Source organism: Amphiura filiformis, chromosome 11 (assembly GCF_039555335.1).
Source record: "Amphiura filiformis chromosome 11, Afil_fr2py, whole genome shotgun sequence".
Taxonomy (NCBI): domain Eukaryota; kingdom Metazoa; phylum Echinodermata; class Ophiuroidea; order Amphilepidida; family Amphiuridae; genus Amphiura; species Amphiura filiformis.
In genome coordinates, this window is record NC_092638.1 from 37,735,784 (window position 1) to 37,759,627 (window position 23,844).

Genomic DNA, 23,844 nt, shown 5'->3' on the forward strand with positions numbered 1-23,844 from the left:
TAATCAATTAGGCTAGAACAAACACTGAGGCCAGCTCGCTATCCACACCATTCAAATCCAGATTGATCCAGATTCAGATCAGTTTAGATTGGGATAATCCATACTGAAACCATACATGCAATAAGAAAGTGGATCTAAATCCAGCTGGGATGCCTAAGTGTCCTGTACTGGAAGTTTGAACACACTACACAATTAAGTTGGTTGACATGTGCTCCTACTTTGTTCCACATCTATATCTACATCAGATTAAAGTGGATCAAATATGGCCATATGAGTCTCCATAGTAACCCGAACCAACAAGCACATCGCTTGTATGTCCACACTAACCAAATCATATTACACAACCTACACAGCACACTTTGTTCGGACGTCACTTGCACACTACGACAATTTCAAAATCTAAAATTTCACTATGTTAGTAAAAGGCTTATTACTAAATATAAAACCAGCATGAAAACATGAGAGCAAACATTCTCAATTAATGGTTCAGTGAAAACCAGGAGGCATGGTCAATTAAGCTAGAACAAACATTAAACCCTAACCAAGAAGCACTATGCTTGTATGTCCACACAACCAAATCACATTACTGTACCCACTACCTACTCTCCATTTGAGAAATTACATGGGTAAATTTAGCTGCACATAACTGTCGTGCAGTACTTGTATGTAGCAAGGACTATATAACAATTAAACTAATCTTACATACCAAGGCCAAAAGTATTTAACAGTTTCCCTTGCAATCAAAAGAGTTGCTTCTTCTCCACAAATTATTTTCTAACATTGAAATGGGTGAATGAATAAGATGCTACATTACTAAATGATATCATTGTGCCTGAATTTATGAAGAACATGAAGAATAAGTAAAGATGTCAAAGCTGAACGATGTCCAATTCTACATTGATAAATCAAGTGCTATCTTCAGTAGATAGCATTGACCAATTATTGTATTTCATGCAATCCTTGAAATAAACGGGTGCAGGGAGCAAATTTGTCCTAGTAACGTCACCAATTGCTCCTGGTCCTTGTCAAATTCCCATGAACCAGAAGCAATTTGCACTTTTTGCAGTAGTGCTGGTATGCTGTATTGTAATTTGTATATGCAGAAAAGTAATTTCTATTTGAAAATTGCTCCTGTTTCTTCAGAAATTGCTCCTGGTTTTTGTAAAATTCCAGTGAACCAGGACCGATGCTCAAAAATAAATCTTCTTGGTTCCAGTCCGCTTATTTCTAGGCTTGATTTCATGGCAAGCATGATGCCAAGGATGATACCATTACTTATTTGAAACATTATAAAGAGCAATTGAGCAAAATGTTATTCTTAGCAGACAGCTATGTGTAAATGTACTTTTTAACAAGCCTTTTTAATAAGGAACTCAACCCTGAATTAATAACAAATTAAGTGTACTATTTTAAGCAGATAGTAATTGACCAATGTTGTTTTTATAAGTGTACAATGTTCATAATTATAAACTGAGCAAAACCAAAGTAAAGACTTCCTGGCATAATATTGCTATATATAGCAGGCTTCTGTGTAATATAAATCAACAGTGTTTTGTATTATTAGTTTAAGCAATGAATCTGGAAAGTAATGAAAGCCATTCAATAGTCTATAAATATCTGTTTTATGACGTGCAGAAAATAAGAAATAATATTTCCCATAGAGGTTTGCAGAATTTCAAAGCATTAATTGACATAATTCTAATGGTCATGGCTCTTTATACAGTAGGAATATCACCATTATGTAAGCCCATGAAGTGAGATATCTTCAGTAGATAGCAATATAAATTAATTTGATGTTAAGGTCATCCGTTGTGAGCTATCTTCAGTAGATAGCGATATAAATTCATTCAATATTAAGGTTATTAGTTGTGAGCCATCTTCAGTAGATAGCAATAGAAATTAATTCAATGTTAAGGTTATCAGTTGTTAGCTATCTTCAGTAGATAGCAATATAAATTAATTCAATGTTAAGGTTATTAGTTGTGAGCTATCTTCAGTAGATAGCAATATAAATTCATTCAATATCAAGGTTATCAGTTGTGAGCTATCTTCCGTAGATAGCAATATAAATTAATTCAATATTAAGGTTATCAGTTGTTAGCTATCTTCAGTATATAGCAATATAAATTCATTCAATGTTAAGGTTATCAGTTGTGAGCTATCTTCAATAGGTAGCAATATAAATTCATTTAATGTTAAGGTTATCAGTTGTGAGCTATCTTCAGTAGATAGCAATATAAATTCATTCAATATCAAGGTTATCAGTTGTGAACTATCTTCAGTAGATAGCAATATGAATTCATTCGATATTAAGGTTATCAGTTGTGAACTATCTTCAGTAGATAGCAATATAAATTCATTTGATGTTAAGGTTATCAGTTGTGAGCTATCTTCAGTAGATAGCAAAATAAATTAATTCAATATCAAGGTTATCAGTTGTGAGCTATCTTCAGATAGCAATATGAACTCAATCAATATTAAGGTTATCAGTTGTGAGCTATCTTTAGTAGATAGCAATATAAATTCATTCAATATTAAGGTTATCAGTTGTAAGCTATCTTTAGTAGATACCAATATAAATTCATTCCAATATTAAGGTTATCAGTTGTGAACTATCTTCAGTAGATAGCAATATAAATTAATTCAATATCAAGGTTATCAGTTGTTAGCTATCTTCAGTAGATATCAATATAAATTCATTCAATATCAAGGTTATCAGTTGTTAGCTATCTCTTCAGTAGATATCAATATAAATTAATTCAATATTAAGGTTATCAGTTGTTAGCTATCTTCAGTAGATATCAATATAAATTAATTCAATATCAAGGTTATCAGTTGTTAGCTATCTTCAGTAGATATCAATATAAATTAATTCAATATCAAGGTTATCAGTTGTGAGCTATCTTCAGTAGATATCAATATAAATTAATTCAATATTAAGGTTATCAGTTGTTAGCTATCTTCAGTAGATATCAATATAAATTAATTCAATATCAAGGTTATCAGTTGTTAGCTATCTTCAGTAGATATCAATATAAATTAATTCAATATCAAGGTTATCAGTTGTGAGCTATCTTCAGTAGATATCAATATAAATTAATTCAATATTAAGGTTATCAGTTGTGAGCTATCTTCAGTAGATAGCAATATAAATTCATTCAATATTAAGGTTATCAGTTGTGAGCTATCTTCAGTAGATAGCAATATAAATTCATTCAATATCAAGGTTATCAGTTGTTAGCTATCTTCAGTAGATAGCAATATAAATTCATTCAATATCAAGGTTATCAGTTGTGAGCTATCTTCAGTAGATAGCAATATAAACTCATATCATTCAATACGAGCTATCATTCAATGTGTGCAGCCCTAAAGTAGATACTATATAAACCCTCATGATAATACAGGTTTTCTTCTGCACATAACAACATAAACATAGAAAATATATTTCGGCAAAATGCATTATCTCAAAATACTTATTTTTGTCAGTTTTGCCGTTATGTGAAACGGACAAAGATATATTATTCTGGTTGTGTTACTATGACCCGCGGAATCAAATAATTTTCAATACCATGGCTTATGAATTGTTTGTAAACCTATTGCTAGGTAATATTACATTAGCAAATCCAATCAACATGCTAATTTGATTTGATTTACTCTTAACTTCTGATCATACTTAAAAAACTCCATCCTCCCAAGTGTCTTCTTAAAACCCTTCGGAAGATGACGATATAATGACTACTCAATGATCTTGAAGTAAGATTTCCCCTGCTGCGACTTACACCGCTAACCATAAAGCACGATTCTTCGACTTTAATCATAAGAGTTCATACTACATTCACATTTTCCGGACCGCTGGGAAAAATCAGAATTGCATGAATTACTCTTGTCAATGAACTGACATGTGAAGATATTTTGCGATTCTTTATTTTCATTAGAAGATGAAAAAATATATAATTGGCCGTAGAAAACAGTATAATGAATGTAATATTCCCTTTGGGATGGACACCAATTATATGGTCATATCTCATATAAAATTAAAATTGTGAAACTCTATGAATATGTTCTACTGTATAACTGAAGATGTTTACGGGTTCTTTCTCCACGCTTTACACCATTAATTTCAGAACCACAATCGTCGCTGGGTAGGAAAAACCTGCTAAGTGCTTTTGGCCCCTGAACATGTTTAAAACAAAACTATAATAGGTTACACAGGAGGTTTTGCTTTAAACATGTTCAGGGGCCAATGACACATAGGAGGTTTTTCCTAAAGCCTGCACAAATATTTATGACCCATAGGTTTCAATATCATCAATGGCGTAGTTGCCATCATCGTCAGCGTCATCATCAGGGGTAGCGCTAGGCTGTATTTTGAGGTCCCGGACTCACCAAAATACAGTTCGGACCCCCTATATTTAAATTTTCTGTGAGTTCAGGGGTTCCTGCAGACCCCCAGCTTTTCAATCTAGCCCTATTGCAGACATACTATTTATGCTGCATAAGTGCAACTCTGACTCACCAAACTCAACTACGGACCCCCTACTTTCAGATTTTCTGCAAGTTCGGGTGTCCTTGTGGACTCTGAAGCACTTTGTTCTAGCGCAACCCCTGGTCATCATCAGCAGCATCATCATCATCATTATCAGCATCATCATAGCAATTTGCAATTGCATCATTATCATCATCAGTGATCCTCATCATAACAATTTGCTATTAGTTCATCAGTCTATAATATCGAATTGATTAATTCGAATTAAACAATTGATGTTTGCACTGGGTAGTAGCCATTACTGCCAGTAGACAGGAAGTCTAGAAAGTTGACCTCAATGCTGTGGGAGGTCTTCCTGTGCTTTTGAATGGGACAGCAGTAACCTTGGCCAATTTTTTGACCAAAATTTTGGATTGTTTTTCAAAGTTTGTGAGAGCATAACAAGACTATCCGTCGATGGATTTTTATTTCCGTCGGTAAATATTTTTTAAATTAAGTTTTTCATAACATATTAAAAAGGCAGAGACCCATGTTGTATAATAAATTAGCTAGATAAGTTTTGAGTAACCTTGGTGAAAATGATCAAAAAAGTGCCTATTCTTTTGTGTGTGTACGGTCCATCACCTGTCACTTGGTAGTCTTGTACATGTCTAATGGCGCTGCCCATGGCCACTCGATGAATTGTTTAATTCGAATTAATCAATTCGATATTATAGACTGTTCATAAAACTAACATATTTTTTCTTCACTTTTCATCACCCTTCAAAATCTACAACTAAAATATCTGACCTATATCCTCAATACCAATATGGCCAACCTCATCCTGAAGTACTAGTATTGTTATCAATGCTCACTAAATGTGCCATACATTCTAGACATGCCAATAAATACTGATATCATTCATTTGACACTCAAGTGATGAACTTAACACAGTTTGTGGTCAGACATTCAGCCACAAGTTGTCTGTGACGGAAGAAAATAATGGTTGTCATGCAAGACTGTCCGAAATGCAATGAATATGATTGTAATAAATATCAGAACTATATAGTGGCATAGGTAGAGAAGAGAAGAGCAGCCATACCTACAAAGAAAATAGGTTATTCCATCCAAACATCTTTCTCTCCCATACCAATGGATAATTGGTACCACAGATATAGGTAAAAACTAGATGACGGGCACCCCTTGGTCGAGCTAGCTGGAGGAATGGCGGCTATATGCAAATTAGGATATTGATGCATATGTCAGTGGCGTCATTTTTTGCCAAAATTATTTGTGCCAAAAAATGACGAACATTTGCACTTTTCTCTCCATTACTGTTATATTGTGAAGTACCATAATAGCTGTGGTGTTAGTTCAATATGTTAGGAAAATATTTTTAAGATGACTCCATATTAACATTGGCTAACTCAGCTGTATTTTCACTCTCAAGGGCTACAGTTCTTCACAGTTCTTAACACAATTTCGCCATTTTTATTTATCGCAGATGACTTGACCTTTTGAGGTCATCTAATAGACTTTCTTACCAGTCATTTTTGTTATCCTAACTACAGTTAACCCTTTGAAAAGTGAACTTTGATGTTTGCATTGCGAAAAGTTCTTACCACCAGCTGCCACCGGTTTTGTGGCGGTTCCTTCTTTTTTTGATCGTGGTGGTTGAGTGGTGCCTAAAAAACGGAGGGATGATGAGTTTGATGACACACGACACTAGTTGAACTGCCTTGATTGGTACATTGCCACCCATGCATCTTGCATTGATCAGTAAAAGGAATTCTCTGATATTTTCATATCATGTCCCATTTATTTTAAAGGAAAGTGTTATGACTTTGAAGAAAAGTATCATCTACAAAACAAGACAGGCGTTTACATATAAAGAGTAAAGCATTTTACGTAATGCAGAAAAATCTTTCTTCACCCAGATCAATTTTTGTACGAATCACGATAATGACCCATGAGTATCCATTTCCCATAACACAGTAACCCAGTGATCTATCTACTGCCATAATCTCAATTATACCGCTTTCAAGAACACCACTTGGGGTTTCATCCTCGTAGATGATTATGTGGAGTGTCATTAAGGTGTTTTGTGGTATACACTTCAAGCACATTACCGTATTCCTTTCGGATACCTTGAAGATCCTGTATTTCTACTATTTCTGGCTCCTAGCGCCAGGCTTCCTACTACAATCAGAAATGCTCCAAACACAAACGGTTTCAAATCCGAGCTCTCACCTTTATCTGCAGTAGCTTTTGGGTTCTTGTTTCAAAATACTTTTTTGTATTTCACAAACATTACAAAATTATATTTTTCTTGTGTTTGATCTTACCCCCCCCCCATTCCAGCACATGCTGTGTAACCATGTTCTCCATTGCAATTTGCAGCTCAAATAATAAGTTTTCTCCTGAGCTTTGTACTTCTTCTTAACAGTGCGTCAGTGCTCAATAATTTTGTTGAAGCATTGCGACAGTGCTTTGAGATTTGTTTGTAAGGTGTGCTTTATAAATCTCTTTCATTCTTATTATCATCATTTTTTACCTGGCTGTCCTCACACAAACATGTTTACCCCACCACTACATGGGGGCAAGAAGAAGCCCACTGCTTGCCCCCCCACCCATGAGTCGAGCATTTGTGCTTCAATGGAGGATCAGTGACACTACCCTCAAAGCAGGATGTCCCCAGTAGCTGCATGTCCCCATTTAATCAAATTTTCTAATGTGTGATTGAGTTCAATGCACTGTCCTAACCATTGCTGGTGTACCTTTAAAAGCCTTCATCATTGTTCCGTTTGTTGGTATCAATTTATCTATAGAGCAACACCTTTTTCCGCTTATTTAATTGAATTTCATGTTTAAACATGTTGTTTCACAGCTGACAAGCGCAACTCTTTTAAATCAAGAAATATTACGTAATAAAATCTGATCTTTAATACGGAGTACAGCGAGTTGTCCAGTTTTAATTACCACCTAATTTTCAAATTAAATTGGTTTAATTTGTCCAGTGTATTGTAAGTGAACTGAATTAATAGAATCAAAGACCTTCAATACATGTATTGAAGGTCTTTGATAGAATGTACATTAGGTAGCAACTTACAACAGTAACAAAGTGCATGTGGTGTAATGGAGAGCACTTTTTAACAAAATACAGGGAGAGTCAAAAATAATCTGCACCCAACTTTACAATTTTTGGTTGTAGAATTGTGGACACCCTGAATAAATTTTACAGTGCGCTTATGATAGAGTTTGGTCCATTCTGTATATGGTACATTACAGTGATCAGTTGACTCTCATTTGAGTTTGTAAGAATCAATTGTGATTCACGCAAATTGCAAGGAAATTGAGGAGATCGAGGAGATAATGAAAAGACAGGGTGGTTCTATTGACATCAGTGTGCAACTTTTCAAGATGTCTTATTCAAATGTTCTTGTTTTGCAAACTAAAGAGGTACATTTTATGAAAACTTCACATACAGTCTAGAGGTTATCCTGGAATTTTAATGTTTTACAGGCTGACCATAAGACTCCAACATTAAAGTCCACATTTTTTATAAGATATTTTCTCAAAATATCAAGAGCTATCTCCAAAACCACTGAACCAATATTGGACTTGTTTGTACTCATTTTAATAAACTAGCGATCACCCGTCTTGCGCGGTCAGAGTCTTTCGCGGTTTGTAAATTTTTTATATTATGTGAACATGTAAATGTTTTATTTAATGTGATTAATGGTATGAGAGGAGATTATATATATATCATTTTGAAATATAATTTGTATATAGTATCCTTTCCATATAAATCAATGGCTTGAAATTGTAATTACATCTTGATCGAAGCAAGTCTTCTTGCCACCATATCATATCCACTGTGAGAAGTCTTGCCCCTGTTTGATGCTGGCCGTCCTGATATTTAAGATTTTTATGCATTTACAGTACATTTTAGCCCATTTTGGACAAATTTGTTGTACCTTTTGGCCATTTTGTACCATTTTCGTCCAAGTTTGTCCCCCACCTTGAAATGTACCTTGCTGCCCCCTGCAAAAGTCCTGGCTACATCACTGAGCGGATTAACACAATTTTATTCAATTCCCTCTTGGCCCCCTGTGGTATGCTGGTTGACAGATATTTAAGATTTGTATGCACATACTTGTTGTACTTTTTATTTGTTAGCCCATCATAAATTTGTTGTACTTTTTACTTTTTAGCCCATTTGTGACAATTTGCCCCCCCGCATGAAATTTGCCTTGTCCCCCCCCTCTGAAAAAGTCCTGGCTACACCACTGTGCAGATGAAACAATTTTATTCACATTTCCTTACACTCTGTTTCATATTATTAAGTTATGCTGATAACATAGCATTACCACAAACAGCAGAGTAGGCCTATTCATGGTAAATAAAATTCAGTGGTTTGAGAGGCAAATAGGCAATTGCACCATATTATAATTAGCACAATTAAACTATAATACCCTCCTCACTTTGCTACACCAACAGCCCTTAGGGACGCATCATTAGATTCTCAGGGTGGGGGTATGAAGTTTTTGATAAAAAAACTTCACCCACTACATGAGCAAAAAAAAAAGTTTCCCCACCAACACTAAAAAAACAACCTTTCCCCACCTAACTGTGCATAAATGCATGAAATTAAAAAAAAAAACTTGCCGCCAGGCGGCAAAAAAAATAAAAATTCGCCACCAAAAACAATTCGCCGACAAAAATTTCTTTCCCCGACCCTAACTTCCTACCCCCCCCCACCGAGTATCAAATGGTGCGCCCCTTATAGGTATGAGATGTTCATGATGGCAATCTTGACCTACAAAAAGGACAGTATGAGATGTTGACAATCTTCCAAAAGGACATTTCATCCTTTTGAGTAAATGTTGACTTTATTGATGTGTGACTAATTAGGTGTTCATACACAGGCCCTGGTATTATATAATACTGTGTGATTGTATAATAGGTAATTCAATGACCATCCAGACTACAGGCATAGTATCTTCACACCAATGCCAAAACAGGAGGCCAATTTCAGGCTATTTCAGGCTATGTCAACATTAGTGTATTGTGTTGGCGTTAAAATTTTTAGCATGCAGTTCGCTGTCATTGCCTTTGCCCTGCCTTTGAAACTAATTAACATAATTTGACACCCTTAACGTAAACAAAAACAAAATTGGACGTTTTATTGGGGTGCGGACAACTTTACTCACGCAACGCAAAAAATCCGCTTTCGAAATAATGTAAAACGAGAAGTTTTTAGCCTTACCAATTCGAAAAACTAAGTAATTTATTATAGATATTTCATGCTGATACCAAATATGGTCAAGAAAATGTACAATTCTAAAAATTTTCAAAGAAAACTCATCTGTAGTTGACACCCGTGTAAAGAGGCTCAATAGATTTATATATTGCTAAGTATTTACTGGTTTTTTTCTTCCAAATTAATTTGGCCTGAAAACCTTGTGCATGCAAGCATGTCCTTTTTTAAGGACTGTTCTTGTTTCTTTTAAGTTGTGTATAGATCATTTTGACTCACCCTGTACACCAGTGGTAAATGTATTAATTCAACTATCTGAGCAACAGGAAGGGCATATGTACTTTTTGATGGAAACATGTGGGATGGAATTAAATGTTTTTCCTAACCACACCATAAACACCCAATTATATCAATATCATGACCTTAAATGTGTTTTGCTGTTCATTTCTTTTCTTATGATGTACTTGTTTGTACATACTAAATGTATGGGAATCAAATAGATTGAAATTGAAGAAATTACATCATATTGGGCATTACAATCATTGGAGTCACCCATTCAGATAGCCCCATTTGAAATTCACTCTCAGTGTGTGGTAGGTTAAGATCATGTCTTCCACAGTGGGCGTATTGATTTCAACCGAAATAGCCAATTAATTGTGATGCTAAGGTATGAAAACATACAAAATAAATGTCTCTATATATAGGACTTTAAATGGTCATATTAAGTTTTAATTTCTGTAAGAAACTGCCTTTTATTGAGGTTTAACAATACTTTTTGTGAGCAATTTACTCTCTAATCTTCTCTTTTAACCATCTCAAAAAGATATTCATATAGCGAATGATAACACAATTTGTTATTACATGACAAAAATAACACATTTTCTAGTCGCGCCATGCAGTTTTAATCAAATTTACCGAGGTCAATAGCCAAGACTACACAGACTATACCGTATAAAGCTTAGCTAAGAATAGCCCGTAAAGTGTATTTGAAAAATACAAGAAAAAGTCATGGTCAGTGCTAATCAGTTGACTGAAAGTGTCTTCACCCACTCCTCTTCCTCTATGGGCTATTCCAGTTGAAATCCATACACCCCCTACAGAAGACATGACCTTAATCTCTCACACATCATGGTCAGTAATAATCAGTTTGTCGAAAAGTGTCTTCGCCCACTCCTCTCTCTCTTCCTTTATGGGCTGTTCCAGTTAAAATCCATACACCCCTATGGAAGACATGACCTTAATCTCCCACACAGGGGGTGTAGATTGATTTCAAAAGCAGTCCCATTGAGGTAACCCCATTTGAAATTTACACTCCCTGTGTGAAAGATTAAGGTCATGTCTTCCACAGGGGTGTGAGGATTTCACCTGGAAGAGCCCAGTGGTTCTTCTTGTTTACTTTTTTTCAAACTTGTTTGTGTTGATTTTATTTGAATGCAAATATTTTTTCCCTGCAATACTTACAGTACCAAAAAAATAAACACTTAAAATGCCATTAAATAGCAGCTTTTATTTCAACCATATCAATCAATTACCGTCTTTCCTCGAATAGTCGCCCACAGAGCTTTGCATTTTCCAAAAGAGGAGCGTTTATTTGAGTTCATTTTTAGAAAGATAATTCCAGATAAAATCATTAGGTAAGCTTAAAACTCACGCTGAAATGAAGTTTTTAAGTTAGGCGGGCAGCCTAACTTATTTCTTTCTTGCCATTTCTTTCTTCTTTCTTTCTTTCTTTCTCACAATTTGCTACTACTTCCACATCCTTGATCGGATTTCGACCAAACTCAGTCACAAGCAGTATTGGGTAGCTGGCTACAAAAGTTATGGGTTGTTTAAAGTCAGCGGTCATCCAAGGGGTCACAGGGGTCAAAAAAGGTCATTTTAACCCAAAATACTCCAATTGAGCTGAAATTTATATGCAGTGATCCTTATGACATTCTAAACATGTTTAAAATATTTTAAAATGTATTTAAGGTCATTAAGAGGTCATAAAGGGGTCAAAGGTCAAGTTTTTCAAAATGCTCCAATTAAGCTGAAATTTAAATGCAATTATCCTTATGACATTCTAAACATTTTAAAAACATTTTAAAATTCATTTAAGGTCATTAAGGGGTCAAGTGTTCCAAAATGCTCCAATTGAGCTGAAATTTAAATGCAATGATTCTTAAGACAATCTAAACATGTTAAAAATATTTTAAAATTCATTTTAGGTCATTAAGGGGCAATAAAGGGGTCAAAGGTCAAGTTTTCAAAATGCTTCAAGTGAGCTGAAATTTATATGCAATGATCCTTATGACATTCTTAACATGTTTTAAATATTTTAAAATTAATTTAAGGTCATTAAGGGGGCCATACAGAGGTCAAAGCTCACAGTATTGCTGCTTGATCAGATCGTCACAATCATCTGCCTAACTTACCTCGTGCCCTTGCAAAGGGCACAGTTGCTCTAGTGGGTATTTCCCCCCGCCCCAGAAAATTCATGCATAGGGGATGGAAATAACATCCCAAGCTGTAGGATCTCCTTCGTGGAACCCATATCACTCCTCTTGTGTGTCAGCTTTATTTGTCTCAATATTTGAGTGCAAACACCGCTGGTTCATGCTCCATTGCGACCTACCTATAGGCTAGATTTCTCACCAAAACTGTCTTTAAAAACTCAAAACCACTGCATGATACCCTTTTACATGATCAAAGACTGTGTATGCATTTTACTTCTGCAAGCTTGGACAAAAATATGCTTCAGAAGTAAACAATTTTTTACACACTGCATGCTAAGTATGCAGGAAGGTGCATCTTCTGAGCTAAATATAAGCAAGAGAGAGTAAAGGAACACAATGCAATTGAATACATTCTCTGCTTTGTACAATATATTGAGTAAACCTAACACGATTCGTAAAATCAATGTTCACTTCACGTCAGTTTCCAACAGAAATATCCTAATTTTTAGATACACAAGTCGACATAAGCCTTTTAGCTTCCAGTGGATAGGCAAGGTAAATACCTGGTGGTTCATAAGTTCAGCTGCTGCCTGGTAAAAACATGCAATGTGTGAAAACTTTCACTAATAGAGTCTGAACTAAAAGACAAATTGATTGTGTTCACTGTAAAGGAGAACAATTCCATTGCCGTAAAAAAATGTTTGTTTGCTGTAACGGTCTGTAGTAGCCTGGATTTTTAGGGAGATTTTTGGTGCGGATTTTTCAAATACAGGCCTTTTCAAGAGAAACCTTCATTTTGACAACTCTCTAGTCCTAAGGTTCCTAAGTCCGAAGGCTCCTTAGTCCGAAGGTTCGCTAGTCCGAACATGGAATTTACAACTCGCTAGTCCGAATTCTGAAAAAGGTTTGCTAGTCCGAATATCGGGTTCTCTACTCTAGTCCGAATATAGAATAAGGCTCGCTGACCCTAACCTTAATCCTAAACCCTAACCCTAACCATAACCATAACCCTAAACCCTTACCCTAACCCTTATTCTATATTTGGACTAGAGAACCTGCGGACTAGAGAACCTTCTGACTAGCAACCCTTCGGACTAGAGACAAAAAGCAGACCTCTGCAGTTGATTTCTGGAGTATACATTTTCGACAACTGTCACAGAAAGTTCATGATTTGGGGTATATTTGGGGGGGGTCAGGTTACAAACCTTTAATGTAACTGTATTATATATTTTGTTTTTTTTATTTTCAAAAATTTACAAAAATATATGTAAAACCCTTGCAATAATAATAAGAGTTTATAGTTTATTATAGTATAGCAAGTAACTTAAAACTGCTAACTGTGACAACCCTTGCTGAGTAAACACTGCTGTACACAACCCATGTGATGCAAGCGTCGTTAGGGGACTGGGCCATTCCAGTTGAAAATCCATACACCCCCTTTGGTAGACACTACCTTAATCTTCCACACAAGGAGTGTGAATTTCAAATGGGGCCATATCTGAGACCCTGCTAATTCCATGCTGAGACTGAGCAACTCCGCTTGAAATTTACATCCCTTTGACAGAGATGAAGGTCATGTCTTCCATAGGGGGTGTATGGAATTCAGTTGGAATAGCCCATTTTCTGTGCAAACGATAAAAGTATCAACTTACTGGGTTTTAATCAAAATGGGGCTTTTATCGAAAGTCAGAACAAAACGGTATCTATTGATTACTGCCGGTTTCTACATCTGAGAATTTACACATGTAGAGAGTTTTATTTTTAACCAGTAAAAAGTGCACATTTACCAGGTTTTGAAAGAAAAGCATATTATTTGCATTCACATACATGTATATTGGGTTCCACGTACCGTAATAGCAAGTAAATTTTGACATTCACTGTTCCCTAATACTTTGTGTACACTATTTAGTCTTTAAATAAACTTCTTTTCCAAGTCGAAATAATATTTTTCAGTTCAGTGGTCAGGAAAGTCTTGCCTTTGGCAGTGTTTGAAAGCACCTAATGCATTATCCATTAAAAATATAAAAAGCCATAACCCTTTCACCCAAGTTTAACTCCTACTGCAAAGGAAGCCTTCCAATGTTTATTCTGAACTTTAACCCAGCCTGTTATATTATTAAAAGTTCTACCAAAAATAACAATGATCTTCATTACTCACCAACTATTGTGTTACACCATATTGAGGGGCATTCAAGAAAGGTCTATCTGCAATAGCTGCCCTATACACATTTGACAATGTATAATGCATTCTATATTGTACACACCTAAAGATATGACACCTGGCAGCTATTGCAGATAGAGTCTTGTTTTACTAATCCCTTCATATATCTGAGCAGAAAGGGAATAAGCACAAAGTAAATCACCCAAAAAGTCATAAGCTCAAAACCCAACTCCATAGAACAAACACTACAGAACCACTAAGGTCTAGACTTTTTCAACACACATCATCAATTTGCTTTACCACAACTATACATGTAATATACCGCACTGAATACACATTATCTGTCAATAGGCATGATGTTTTTCATGTCAGAGTATTTCAACATTATACAATTAAGTCTAAAACAGATCTATGTGTGTGACCGACTTCTGCTTTCAACTTGTGTTACAAAACTACCAGCAACATTTATCAGAAGACAATGTTGCAGGTACCTTGTTAGCAAATCTCAACCTTAACGTTTAGCTGCAGTTCATTACTTGTCTGCTAGTTATCAACTTGCAGTTGCACACAGAATTTTGAACATATTTTTGCTTAATGTATAAATATGTCACTGAATTATAGGTTAAGGGGTACTACACTCAATAAATTTGTGACTATTTTTGCATTTTTCTCAAAACTAATATTACCTAGTAACAAAGTTATGTATATTATAGGGGCAAGAATTCAATTACTACACTGGAATTTCAGTGACCCAAGACAAGCGGTTCGATACTTGTGATAGAAAATGAGGTACCGCTAGGATGTACCTCATTTCCTATCATATTTACTGAACCACTTGTCTTGATTCACTGAAATTTCAGTGTAGTAATTGGATTCCTTGCCCCAATAATATACATAACTTTTGTTACCAGTGTGTTATTATTTTTTGAGAAAATGCAAAATAGTCACAAATTTACTACAGGCAGTAGTACCCCTTAATACATGCATACCACTTGTTGGGAGTGAAATTATACAAAATAATGCACACATACTGAGATGTTGATGCGTCTAATGCACGAACCCGAAGGGGGGAATGCATTAGACGCATCAAGATCTCAGTACAAGTGCATTATTTTGTACAATTTCTCGAGCAACAAGTGATACACATTTATTAACCTATTTCATACACGAGAAAAAAATCCCGTGATTTTTACATTTTTATAACAAAATTGTCACTAAAAATTTGAGCACGGTTAAGTAATTTACTAACGGAGGCTCTGATTGGTTCTCACTATCTACAAGTGTATGAGATTGTGTTAATAAGTGCATTTTTGTTTTTTTTTCTTAACATGGCTCAAATATACAACCTACAATGTAAGCAATTGATAGCCAATGATAGCCATGTTACAACTCGCCTGCCAGGCCAGCAATTGCAAGGGTGAAAATAAAGATGTCTCAACCAGGATCTACTTTTAACCCAAAGTGGCTCCTGGTTCACAGGATTTCATGTGTACCAGGAGCCACTTTTTACCTAAAGTAGCTCCTGGTTTACAGGGTTTCATGTGAACCAGAAGCCACATTTTACCCAATGTGGCTCCTGGTTCACAGTGATTTCATAAGAATCAGGAGCCACTTCACACTCGCAAGTTGCAAGTCCATATATTTTTGCTTAGCGGTACTTTAATTTATCAAAGGGGACGTTTAGTTTCAAATGTGCACATTTTATCTTTCTTGATTTCAATGTGGTGCAAATTATGGCGGTCAAAATCCATGTCACTTTTCTGCCAAAATGTGTCTCCTGGTTCAGACTTGTTAACAGGAATCAGGAGCCATTTTAGGCTTCACGGGAGCCAAACAGCTCCTGTGTCCAGCTTATTTTCACCCTTGCTCAATTACCAATGGACATGTGCCAAATTTGTATAAGTGAAATTTAAACCTGCCTCATTGTAAATTTTAAGTAAAATCAACCTGCTTTTCTACTTCATATCATGAGAATATTGTGAATCAAAACCATTCCTTTTTTCAACTGACCATTGTTATTTTGCAACATTTCTAGATATTGTTACACCCAAATTTAGCAGAAAGAATAAAAGACAATCCGGTGAAATCCACTTTTGTTCTTATTACCTAGTTGCTGGATATATATCCCAATCGTAACTAAATGGAACATTAACGAGCTTGATTCAATTATCACAATTTCAAAAGAAATTCTAGTCAGACTGTTCATATAGTCTGCCATATAGGCCTACTGTCAGACAAACTCAATGAACCCAGCATTCTATCACTGCTATTGACAGAACCTTCCGGCTACCTAAATGGCTTCGTTTGGTTTGGTGCGGAGCGACCAAGCATGGTCAATTGAGCCTCTATATAAAATGACAGTATTTATTCTCTATGATTTCTGACAACACACTATGCTATGGAATGAACACAGGCAGTATATGTCAACAAACTGTTTGACTTCATATTTGTAAAAGGTTGTTAGCACAGTTAACATGGTTAATGACAGAGATTATGTCAAAAGAGAGGCCTAATCTGGCTTCACAAGGCATTTCATATCTTATTACATTGCCATACAAATATACCATAGATGATCTATGAATATACTGACTAGCTGAGTGGACCTATTCGTAACTAGACCCCTATGAGTATGTTGTGCACAGATCATAGTTAGCAGTTCATGATGGAGATTATACATGTCAAAAGAGAGGCATAATATGGCTTCAGAATGCATTTGGTATTTTATTACATTGCCATACAAATCTACTTGTATGTACTGAGTGAACCGATTTAAAACTTCTAACAGACCCCTACGAGTATATTGTGCACATATTTTACCTTTTCAAAAATTATTTAATAGCATGGTTAGCATTTAATGATCATTGATGGACATTGCATGTATCAAAACAGAGGCCTAATCTAGCTCAACATGTTCAGAAGGCATTTTATATTTGAATACATTGCCATACAGCCTAACATGTACTGAGTGAACCGATTCATAACTTCTAACAGACCCCTACGAGTATGTTGTGCACATATTTCATTTTTCCCAAAGGTTGTTAGCATGGTTAGCATTTAATGATGGAGATTACACATGATGGAGATTTAATATGCATGTCAAAAGAGAGGCCTAATCTGGCTTCAGAAGGCATTTTATATCTGATTACACTGCCATACAAAATATGTACTGAGTGAACCGATTCATAACTTCCCTATATCAGACCCTCTACTAGTATGTTGTGCACAGATTTCATTTTTCCAAAAGGTTCTAAGCATGGTAAGCAATTAATGATGGAGATTATATATGATGGAGACTAGATATGTCAAAAGAGAGGCCTAATCTGGCTTCAGAAGGCATTTTATATCTGATTACACTGCCATAAAAATATGTACTGAGTGAACCGATTCATAACTTCCCTATCTCAGACCCCCTACTAGTATGTTGTGCACAGATTTCATTTTTCCAAAAGGTTCTAAGCATGGTAAGCAATTAATGATGGAGATTATATATGATGGAGACTAGATATGTCAAAAGAGAGGCCTAATCTGGCTTCAGAAGGCATTTTATATCTGATTACACTGCCATAAAAAATATGTACTGAGTGAACCGATTCATAACTTCCCTATATCAGACCCTCTACTAGTATGTTGTGCACAGATTTCATTTTTCCAAAAGGTTCTAAGCATGGTAAGCAATTAATGATGGAGATTATATGATGGAGACTATATAAACACAGCCAAAATATAAAGTCTCCACTAGTTCCATCCCCATTTAATCAGAGTCTGATGAGTTTATGGCAAAATAATTCATATAATAATTTTCTAAAATTTCAAAATAATTATTATTGTGTTGTTAGGGTTATACTTCCCTTGAAGGCACCCTTTAACATACAATCAGTGTGAAAAAATTAATAAATAAATATGTGGGAGTGCGGGTCAATACTTTGGACACAAGGTGACGAGTGTCACCATGGACCAAAATATGAGAAATGTACTTTCTGTGTGCACTTTTTGCTTGTATTATTGCTTTTTAACCATATTAAAGCAATATTGAAGAAATGGTAAACATGTTACAAATTTTTAAAAGTCAAATTTTTAACCATATTTTTCTATGCGATTTTCACGTGTCAACTAACCCCACCTCAAAAGTTTCAACTAACCCCGATGCCTATTTTTACATTTCAAAGTTCATTACACAAAATAAGAAATACAATAAAACTTTTATTTAACATTATTCTGGGACTTACTAGTACTAGTGCTTATGATACTCAAAAATAATCCCTGAATCTTCAAACAACATGGAGATAACGATCTTTTCTGAGGGGTATAAAAATTAGTCAGTAAGTTAAAAAACAGATATTCCTTTCCCAAGCCAACACTGGTGGGGCATCAGTGCTGTTGCTAATTTGGTGGATGACCCTTACTAATACCTATTACTAGGTGCCAGTATTTTACCAAATTAATTTTTTGTGTCAGAAAAAATACAATGTTTCAACTTACCCTGCTTCCAACTAACCCCAATTTTATTGAGTATCGATTCGCGTGTAACACCTTTATTTTGACAAACTAAAAAAATATTGTCACATGTTCCTATGTAATAGCATGGTAATATTCATATTATGCGGACTTGGATGTCGACCTTTTCCCATGATACATCACGATTACATCGCAAACCGCTGGCGGCGCCCTTATTGCGAATAGCGAGAATTCGTAATTTGTCATTTTAAAAATTGCACAAATTTCCAAACAACGGCTCCTATGCTCACAATGATTAAACTTAAATATCAATGGTATCAACCTTCGAAGGAAAGTGTATAGAAAATTATTGTATAAATTATTTATCATAAATTCATCAGACTCTCATTAAATGGGGATGGAACTATTGGAGACTTTTTATTTTGGCTGTGTTTATGTCAAAAGAGAGGCCTAATCTGGCTTCGGACAGCATTTTATATTTTATAACATTGCCATACAAATGTACATACCGAATGAAGCTATTCATAACTTTTAACAGACCTCAACCAGTATGTTGTACAGAGATTTGATCTTTCCAAACGGTTGTTAGCATGCTTAGCAGTTCATGATGGAATTAAGCATATCAAAAGAGAGGCCTAATCTGGCTTCAGGAGGCATTTCATATCTAAGTACATTACAAATGTTTGAACTGAGTGAACCAATTCCCAACTTCTAACATACCCCAATGAGTATATTGTCACAGATCTGCATGATCTTCCCAAAAGGTTGTCACCATCATGCTTTGCTGTTAATGATGGAGATTACATGTATCAAAAGAGAGGCCTAATCTGGCTTCAGAAGGCATTTTGTATAATTCACTAACTATAAAAGTTTACCTGACCCCATTCGAAGGATAAATTGAATTATCTTACCAGATTTTTAAAAAGTGTTTCTCTAGGAAGACTAAGAGCAATCACTGGGGATGTGTTGGCTGTGTTTTATTTTATGGAAGGGCATATAGCCTGGGTGAATTGTTTATCAAAAAGGTACTCCAAAACAGTCCAGTTATACCTATGTTGGGGCTGTTGCCTCATTAGCAAGTTTCCATCTGGCATACCTGTACTATGGAAACACAGTGCACCACAGCTCATATTCTAATTTCCCCCTCCAGGTTATGTCAACCCAGGCACTGGTTTCAAATGGCAATGTTGATCCAACTAATTTGCTAAAATAGAACCTTAATGAGATATTGATGTATTTCTGTATTGTTGTATTACCAACTCAATCATTAAACCCTCTCAAAGCCGATCGCAAATCCTCAAGATTTTTATAGAATAAAATACAATTTTCAAAATATTTCGGGTGAAATTTACATTTTAATGAACATATTTAAAGTCTACATCCAAAATGCTTTCAAATGAGTACAAACAGGCCTAGTATTGGTTCACGAGTTCTTGAGATACCCTCAACATATTCCAGTGAATTTCCGATCAGATCCACTTCCTGCACACAAAACCCTATGTATGTACACCCACCTACATGTACAACAAAAACACAATGTTCAGAAGGGCTGAGGAATCCATTGAAACCACAAGATACTTATTTATTTGCCCCTGAAATGAACTATACAGTAGTCCTGTTCACATTTTGAGTTACACTTATGGCGTAAACTTACGCTAACTGCGATCAAAATTCCACAAATATTTTCCCTACTATATTAGCCTACTCCTAGCACTATGCCGACCAGTTCCACCAAGTATTCACTTTTGGTTGGGGTAAACATCAACTACCACTTCCTTGACCTTTATCAACCACGCAAAATGTACTTTCTTAGCTTCTGACCAAAAAAGGCCAAACTTACACCAGGTGCCAGGCGTAGCAGCGTTCACATTGCAATTTACGCCTGGCGGAAATTACACTTATCTCGCTACTCCTCACTTTTGTCAGGAGTTAATCGTCGGACTGGCTGGTGGAACTTGCGCTGACCATCGTTCACACTGCCACCACTCCTGCCAGCACCTACCACTATTCCTATCAACTTGCGCCAACCAAGTTCTTCCGGGCGTACATCTGACAATGTGAACACAGCTAGAGGTGCAGGTACCTTGCAGGTTCTTTTATTATTAATGACTATGGTAGAGGTTTTTTTACACAGCAAATCTCTAATTGATCTTCTAAGATTAAACTTGCTCAAGCTTGCTGTAATTGGTTATCTGAACTGTCTTATGACTGCTCTGAAGCGCTGTATTCTAGATACCCTATAGTACACACATGCAGGATAAGTTAAACCCTTGGGCAAAACTCCTGAGGAAACAAATACGCTACCCAGCGGGCCTGTGAAATTTTGGCACCAAAATAAGCAAGAAGGATTCAATGCTGACTTCAACATCAATCCATGGTGATAACGTGATGTTGATTTGCAAGTTTTATGAGGGTCTGTAGATTTGAAACCCTAATACTAGTGCCTGAATGGCACTTGCAGGGACTGCCTTTTGAGAAAAGTGAGAACTCTCTTCTACTCTCCTTAAATCTGATATAGGAGAGCTCTCCTTAGTTGGCCATTCTCCCCTCACATTCCATTGTAAATGCTCTAAACAGTTGAAGACTACAGAAGAGCTATTTAATGCTCTCCTGCAAATTCTAAAAGACAGTCCCTGCACTTGAAGATTTTGACTTTTTTTCAACTTGATTGACTTCGGTGGAAGATAACAATTGCATGGAAAAACAAAACTACTCATCTTCCTTCATGCAAAAGGTTATGCTCAGAGAATGTATCTTACAATTCCCATAATGCATTTATCCCATCTTAATTTCCTGTACTGATTTGCTATCTAGTGCATTATGGGTCGATAGTGACAAAATGTACCTAAATCAACAGAGCACCTCCCGATCTTGCAATGTTTATTTCTCGACTATCAACCCAGTTTGAACCAGTATATTCTCAAAAGGAAAACAAAGGGAACATGTATAAAGTAATAGAAGTGTCTTTTGATGAAATGGGGTGATGTATCATGCTGCAAAGGATTCTGGGAAGGGTACGATATCTTCTCTGGATTAAGCTAATCTTTGACAGGTTGTTTTGACATTTCTCTTTGCACTTTTTAAAAGGTATCAAATTGGGCAATTCTAGTTGAAATCCATATACCCCCACTGGAAGACATGACCTTAATCTCCCACACATGGTATGTGAACTTCAAATAGGATTTCTTAAAATGGCTGACTCCATTTGAAATCTACACAGTCCCCTATGTAGGAGATTAAAGTCATGTCTTCCATAGGGGGACAAGGGGGTGTATGGATTTCAACTGGAATAGCCCAAAGCACTTGTTGTGGGTGGATATGCAGAGAATTACTGGATTATCAATGGTGAAGACTGCCAAGTTGGGTTTCAAATATGAATGCAAATTGATGCTGGTCTTGCTGAATGAAATGGGGGTAGGGGGCAAGGCTTTTGAATACTGTGTGAAACTTCTCACAAAGATTTGTTTTGGATACTTTTGCATTTTAGCAAATTTCTTTTCTTTTTCTAATCATCATAACAAAGGTGGCCCAAATATACAATAAAACAAAAGCATGCAGTTTTTTCCATTGCTTTGACTTAAAAAAAGAAAAATTTATATTGCTATAATTTTCCCCCTGATGCAACACCTTTTTTCAGCCTTATTTGTATCAAGTTCCAAACCTTTAATTTGAACTGAACTATTCTAATTTATGCAAGTTCTGAATGAGAATTTTTTTCATTGGTGCAGCAGTGAAGATTATGTCATCAAGAACCTCTATTATCTGTATGATTTTTCCAATCAGATTTATATTCATTGCTATGCTGCATTTCAATTAGGTGACTATTACAGCTATCTACAGTAGATAGCAATAGCATAAATAACATTCCTTGCTTACTGCAAATGGGCTGTTCCAGTTGAAATTTCTACACCTACTGCAGAAGACATCACCTTATTCTCCCACACAGGGAGTGTAAATTTCAAAAGGAGCCCCCCATTCATGTAACTCCATTTGAAATTCAAACTCTGTGTGTGAGAGATTATTAGGACATATTTTCCAAAGGGGCTGTATGCGTTTCTACTTTAAATAGTCCAATCTGAAACCTAGTTCATTTCATTTCCTTTCACCAACATACAAGTTCCTCAGTGTGCACAGGTCATAATATTAGTACTTCCATTATTATTTCTGGGAGATATTTATATTCATTTCGTCTAGATTAGCTTTTACGTCAACTCTGCAATATCAATTTTGATTATTGGTAATGATATATAATTGAGAAATACTCATCAAAATGATCAGACATATTGGGAATAATCACTAATAATGATCAAGCAATTGAGAAATAATCAATAATATAAATATAAATTCATGAATGTTGATATATATAATTCATAAATTCATCATCAATTTGTCCTATATCATAGTATTTGATGCTCATATCTATCATTCAGAGTATCATGTTTGAAATTGATGAGTACTGAGCACTTCTGATACATTATTCATAATGATTTTACACTTTTGGGCACTAAGACCTATTTTGATTGGATACAAAGCAGTCTCTATCATATATTGAGCCAATCAGAGATATGGTAAGAATGGCCAATAGGACTGAAAGGAGTTACCCTAAAAAGCGCTGAGAGATAAAAGCTCTATTTTGATTGCTTACTCATGTAATTGGCCAATCAGGGGCTCTGTAAAAAAGGAGGTAGTGCCGTAACCCTAAATGAGACCTAAACACACCTGACAAACATACTTTGCCTATTGAAATAATTTTGCTGGTCATACACTTTTTAAGGCAGGTCATAGAGGAGCATGATCTAGCAGTGTTTGCACTCAAATATTGAGACAAATAAAAATAAAGCTAACATGCAAGAGGAATGGTATGGAGACTGTAAATGAGATAGGCCTACCAAGGCTTGATATAAGGGGTGCATGTCATTTCCGCCCCATGTGCATGATTTTTCCTGGGAAGAAGAAAATGCCCAAAAATTTTGTTTTGATATTATTATTGGGCTTAAAGGTCCGTAACCCGATCGACAGCATCATCCCCCGATTTTTTTCATTGTTGATGAGGTTTTGGTATCACATA

At 35.7% G+C, this 23,844-nt stretch overlaps 1 protein-coding gene across 1 annotated transcript in view; it reads right to left on the reverse strand.

The window, feature by feature from the left end:
• The window catches only part of LOC140163662 (uncharacterized), a 384,359-nt gene that overhangs the window by 278,344 nt on the left and 82,171 nt on the right, over positions 1 to 23,844 (reverse strand). The window lies entirely within an intron of this gene.